This window comes from Rattus norvegicus, chromosome 6, assembly GCF_036323735.1.
Source record: "Rattus norvegicus strain BN/NHsdMcwi chromosome 6, GRCr8, whole genome shotgun sequence".
Lineage (NCBI taxonomy): Eukaryota > Metazoa > Chordata > Mammalia > Rodentia > Muridae > Rattus > Rattus norvegicus.
The window spans coordinates 115259468-115266278 of record NC_086024.1 but is presented as its reverse complement, the minus strand read 5'-3'; the positions used below and the strand labels follow the sequence as shown (position 1 = coordinate 115266278).

At 38.8% G+C, this 6811-nt stretch overlaps 1 pseudogene; it reads left to right on the top strand.

Moving 5' to 3' along the window:
* The first annotated feature begins 1157 nt into the window (after positions 1-1157).
* Lsm14a-ps1 (LSM14A mRNA processing body assembly factor, pseudogene 1) lies at positions 1158-2352 on the top strand (annotated as a pseudogene).
* The last annotated feature ends 4459 nt before the right edge of the window (positions 2353-6811 follow it).

Below are 6811 nucleotides of genomic sequence, written 5' to 3'. Positions count from 1 at the left end.
GAAGCCCACTATTGGAACAAGCTGAACAAGAACTCACATTGCACATAAAAGCTTTTGGAAGAGACCTGGGATTGGCGCTGGGGGTGGATATAATTCAAATGCAAATGCACTTCATCAGTGGTTTGCCTTGGATGCCAAATTTGGGGGCAAAAGAAGGACCAACTACTGATCATTTTGCTCTTTTCTCCCCCCAAAAACAGAAAGCCAACTGTATAGTCAATATTGCTTCTTTCAAAACAATGTCATAAAAGGCTTGAAGAAAGCATTATAATGCTTAGTCCATCATTACAGAGGACAGTACCTATGATGCCACTTTACCATCTCGTGTTAGAGTGGGCTTTGAAAAGTGAGGAGGGAAGCTGCCAATATCTACATATCATGGAAAAACATACAGAATTGAAAAATAAGAAAAACAACCATATTTAAAAGACCATAGAGATGGTTCTGGGAGTATAGTGCTTGGATGCAAGCATGAGGGACTGAGTCTGGATCCCTAGTGGACACATAAAAGCAAGGCACAGTGGCATCCATCTAGAACCCCAGCACTGGGCCAGGGAGGCAAAACAGGTAAATCCCAGTAGAGTTGCTAGGCAACCTGTTACCAGTGGTTGCAGGGCGGCCAGGTCATTCCTGGTTCTAATTTGTTTATTCAAGAAGTTGAAATAAAGGCCCATACAAATTTATAAAGTATCAAGGTGAGTTTATTTACCCTTTCTATTTTTATTTTATTAAAATAGTTTTTTTAAATACTATATAATTCGACTATGGTTTTCCATCCCCCAACTTCTCACAGATGTTTCCCACCTCCCTCTCATCTGGATCCATACCATTGCTATCTCTTTTTAGGAAACAAACATTCATCTAAAAATAAAAAGAAGATAAAATAAAACATAACCAAACAAATAAGGATAGGACAAAATAAACAGAAGAAAAGAGCTAAAGAAGAGGGACAAGAAACACACATAAGTGCAGAGATTCACATGTTCACAGACCCAGGAACCCCAGAAAAACACAAAGCTCGAAGCCACAATACCAAGTCCAGCAAGATTACAAAGGGTAGAGGGGTGGAGGCTGGGGGAGGGTAAGGGGCATAGTCGGCTGCTGCCCCACTGGTTTTCAGATGGCTGCTGTGTGGCACAGATGGACTGAGGTGGTGGATGTGTGGCGCAGTGGACTCAGCAGGGGATCTGCCTGAGTGTAGGCATCGCTCAAAGGCGGTACCATGTGCCACGAGCCAGAACACCCCTTACATTGGTAACAAGATCAGCCTCTTTTCCCAGGTGGAGATCTGCTCTGAGGGCATCTTCTACACCATCGACACTGAGAACTCCACCGTAGCCTTTGTCAAAGTTTGATCCTTCAGTAGAACAGACATACCAACAGATCATCCAAAACTGCCTCCAGATAAAGTCTTTGAATATATGATATTCCACGGGAGTGACATTAAAGACCCCACTTGTCTGTAGCCACTGAAACCTCAATGTTCTTTGCCTCAGGACCCAGCTATTGCTCAGTCTTCATTAGATTCGTCTTCTTCATTCCGGTCAGTGGGTTACTACGGACCTTTCGGGAGGATGCTCGTATATAATCAGTTCAGTATAAGTGCATTAGTTGGGCAGCAGCAGTTGGATGCTGTTGGTGTTGCTGGGAGCTCCTTAGCGTCCTTGGAACAGAAGCGTCAAGTAGTGGTACCTTATCCCCGAGCAGTGCAGTCGGTTCTGCCTTCACACAAGACACAAGATCTGTAAAACCACAGCTAGCCCGAGATCGATCAAGCCCTCAGTTAGACCCTTTGAGAAAAAGTTCAACCACGGTACAAGCAGCATCTACTGCCTTGGCCCACTTACCTGGTCCAGCATCTGTTGGGAGAAGGAGCCCCGTTCTAGCCAGGCCTTTGCCAGACAGCCAGAAAGCAACAGACGGCCAAGAGCACAGGGAAGCTGGAGTATACAAAGTCCCAAGGCCAGAGCAGAAAACAGGCAACTCAGAAATGATACCAAGAGGCAATTAGTCCCAGGAGTTCCTTTTGCTTCAAGACAGGACGTGGGGGTTTACTGAGGTAGCAGAGGAAGATTTACTATCTGTCAAGATGGTCCAATGAAATTTCAGAAAGACTCTGACTGCGAAAGTGCAAATGCACAATCTAACAAGGTGGAAATCGATAGAGAGTTTCATAACAAACTTAAATAAAAAAAAAAGGACAAAATTGACAAACAAGGGACACCTGTAAATGGTAAAGAGAAAGGAGACTCTGGAATCAGAGAGGGGAACGCTGATGAGGAAGACGGGTTTGGGTCCAACTGCTACCAAATCAAGTCCTTATTTGACAAGCATATGTGGAGTAGCAGATGACTGAGATTCCTTGCTTAGAGTTGAAGTAAAGAGAGGTAAATGGAACTGCTGAGTGTTTTTTCATCACTGAAAGAATTTTTGTTTTCACTATTAATTCTTCAGCAATTATGTATGAGCTTGCAGATAGGCTGTGATGCTCTATTTGGAGGCACAGAAAATTTTGTGTATGTGTATATTTGTGTGTGTGTGTATGTGTGTCTATCTGTCTGTCTGTTAGTCTGTCTGTCTGTATCTTTTTCTGGAAATCCTATAATATGAGGTACATATTTTGACACTTAATTAGGCTGCTGGAGAGCAGAGAATTTTGTCAGTCAGTGGTACACACAGGTAAATACTGTTTCTTAGGCAAAGGTAACTTTTTAATGTAATTGCAAAATTCCATTTTATTCCATTTCCAGAGAAACATTAAGAACTTTGTATAGCTGTATAAAAAGCGACTAATTGGGGCTGGGGATTTAGCTCAGTGGCAGAGCGCTTACCTAGGAAGCGCAAGGCCCTGGGTTCAGTCCCCAGCTCCGAAAAAAAGAACCAAAAAAAAAAAAAGCGACTAATTTTTATCGGTGACGTGGGAATGGGGGTGGGAGGGTCGCACCCTCATAGGGGCAAAGGAGAGGGGGGATGGGATGAGGAGGTGGCAAAGGGGAAACTGGGAAGGGGACAGCATTTGAGATGTAAATAAATGAAATAACCAATGAAAAAGAATAAAGTAATCAAACATACATGTCCAGAAGTTGTCATGATGTCTCATCACAGCAGTAGAGCAAAGACTAAGATACCTCCTTTGACAAAACCTTTCTTCACACCTGTAGACATCTAGAGATTAGGGCCAGGGACCCCTGTCACACATCTTCCAACCCACAGTACTATTCTTTTGATTAAAATACATCTGATATACAACATCATAATTTCTTTCTTTATGTTTTCCAGACGAGGCTTGACTACTTTTAAATACAGTATTTATTTATTCTTTGAGAATTTCATACATGATTATAATATATTTTGATTGTATTCACCCACCACTGTCTTCCTACAACTTCTTCAAAAGGTATCACCCTGAATCCCCCTCCAAGCTCTTGTTTTCTTTTGTTGCTGTTGTTATTGTTGTTTATAACCCACTGAGTCCAGTTAATGTTCCCCAGGCAGGCATGTAGTCTGGTAAGCCCTTCCACCCTCCATGTCATAGGAGGTTGATAGGTTTCATCTTGTGTAGATCCTATGCAGCCAACCACTGATGCTATGAGTTCATGAGTACAAAGAGAACAATGTTGGTTAAGAAAGGTGCCAAGCAAGATCTTTCAGGAGAAAATGTCGTTCCTCAGAAAGTATAGGCAATTTAACAAGCAGCTAAGTAAATCTGCAGACAATGCTAAATATTCTCAAAGGGGAAACATAGCCACCCCTTAAGAACTAACAATATAGGTAACCAAAATTAATTGCTCTTACTTGGCCCATAATATATACATTTGGTGAGTTTCTGAATTAGTGATTTCAATTATGGTTATTTATTAATTTATTGTAATATTAACTTTCCTCCTTCAAAACAATAGCTTGCAAATTAAGTTGCAACACATGGATTTAATTAAAAATTTGGTAATTAAAATGTATTAAATAATATAGAAATTTCTGTTTACTAAGTAGTGAAACTATCCAGCAATCCTGGCAAAGATATCCCCCAGAGAATTGCTAAAGTTAAAGAATATAGAATAATTCATCCAAGATGGCAGACACCATCTATGAAGGAAATAATCATGTCTTTTTTTTTCTTATTGGAGACACAGCCATCATCACATTTATCAACATGCTTTTTTCTTCTCCCCCTTTATTGTGCTATAGAAAAGTCCCATTGAGAAAGCATGGGACATTCTTGACTACTTGTATTTTCTAGAGTTTTATGCACAGTGCCTTCTAACACATATTCAATAGAGTGTGATTAAATGAGAAAGGTAAACATGATTTATTCAGGATCTAATTTCTTTTTATGTGACATAAATATCTTTCAACTGTTTTGATTGCAGTCATCATTAACTAAAGTCTCCATTCAGCCAAGGCTCTAGACTTTTGGCTCCGAGAGTCAAGGAATTTCAAGCCTCGTCTGCACTCCAGATGGTATTGGATGAATCCTCCATGAAGTTGTTATTTAGACTCGTGGCAGCATCCTTCTTGAAGTGGGGAGTTGCAGTTAGCATTCCTCTTAGCATTTTTCTGCTTAATAGATAGCCTCACAGGGATCGCATGGCACAGTCTAGTCAACAATATTGAGGACCCATCTTTCCTTAACAGGCTTTGGTGAGAAAAATTGCCTGTCAGACTGTTTTCTTGGTTATTAAGGTCAATAAATACTAATTGGGGCTTCGCTCTAAGTAAAACATTTGGCTAGGCACAGAAAGAGAGCCATGGTGGAACATCACTGAACGTAAAAGGAGAGAAACATATTCATTAACATAAATGAAAAGCATCTAATTCGCATTGTGAGACAGATACTAGTATGAACTTTGAAGACAGAGAAGAGAAGGATCAAGACAAGCTGAAGACTTAATAAAGGTGTATAATGAAGGAGTTGAGTATTGTTTGTTTGTTTGTTTGTTTGTTTGTTTGGGTTTTGGGACAGGCACTGAAGAATGATTGGGCTTGGTAAGCAAGAAATTTAAGAAGCAATATAAATAAACTTACAAATCCAGGCACACAGAGCTTACTTAAGATATAAAAATATAATAACAATGAAATACCTATTGTGCTTTGGTGTTTATCATTTGGTGTTTATTTGTATCTACTAAGATTTCTACTCTTTTATTTTAACAACAGAGCCAGGATCAACCTATTTATTGAGTACAATGTTTAAGGCCCCACGGTGTTTTAGAGCACTCATGAAAACATTTAAATTTCTTTTTTAAATCACAAGAAAAAACTATTATAATCCACTGTGCTCATACTAACATGGCATAAATTTATAGTGCTAATTACTATTTGCGTGGGAGATCCATGAAGGTGAGTGTGGAGGGACAATCAGAAACAAACTGTGGCTTTAGATGGAGCCATCCTTCATGCCTTTCATTTTCGTATGCCTCTTTTAGCTACATCCCATGTGTATTACTTTCTTTTCATTTCTACTGTGTCAGAAAAAAAAGCCAAGGCACTGTGATCTTGAATGTAGATTATAATCTGAGGTCTCAGCTTGATTCCTGCATCAATTCTCATCCCTTCTGCTTCACTTACTACCTGGTGAACTGTGGTTATCCTTCCACAAATTTTCCAGTAGTGGTCTATTACATTGAACATAAAATATAAAATTTTATTTTCATTTCTCAACAAAAGATCCCTGCCACCTAGTGTCATATTGTACCAATCACCAGGTTAGAATAGCCTAGTATTGTTAGTCATTTCTATATTTTGGAAATATCTACTTTGAGGCTCATTACCTTCAACTTCCCTATTTCCTTAGTTTTACATAACTCCTGTTTCCAAATATTTGGATTTGAGTTCATTTGTAACTTCCTGAAAGAGTTCTTCAATGACCACATCAGCTCCTCCCATGTATTACTCTATTCTTGCCTTTTTACCATAGCACTTACCAATATATAAAATTCAAACATGCATTTATATGTAGATTTTATTTTATTAAAAAGGTGAGCTTCAGAAGAAAAATGACTGCTCAGACTTTTGAAAGTCCCAGGAAGACAGTGGATACATGTATTGGTGGCAAGCGTAACAAGGTTCTGCATGCAGTGATATAAATTTGGTTCCTGCTCTCATAGATTTTGTGACTTAGCAGGGCATATATTTATTATATCAACAAATCCTTTCAAGGTCTTGGTAGGAATTGCTACTCTTCTGTTTTTCTAGAAGATGACATTGGGATTGTGTAGGTAAATTCTTATACTTGGTTGCTATTGGAACCTATCTTTAGTTAATCTCTTTCAATGACTGTTTTGTCTTGAATTCAAGAGATGGCTACAGGTTTTAAGACAGAGAAAGTTGTTCTTATCTTGGTAAACAATGAAAAGTGGCTGAAAATTTTAAACAGAAATATGCTTAAAGCAGGGTAGTCTAAGAGTGGTGTAGGAAGTTGAGAAAAGCAAGGAAGACTGGGTGTAGAAGACTTAGAAGACCATTGCTTTGGTCTGTTAACCACATACCATGTTTGGAGACTACTAACTCAAAATTGTATGTTGTTTGCAAACATTTTCTTAATATCAACTATTTAAGGGAGGAGAGTTTATTTCATACCTTTATTGGGCCAACTCTTGGACAGAAAATCTTGATCTATCAGCAAAATCTATTTCAGATATTTGCTAATGAAAATTGCCAGTAGTGTCTGAGCACAGAGATAATTATAACTATTCTTTACAGTAATTAAATGTCTGCAGATATGGGTAATGTTTATTCTAATTGATTCTAATCCCCCACATTCATTCATTCATTCATTCATTCATCCCAATTCATTAGGCATATTATATATGCG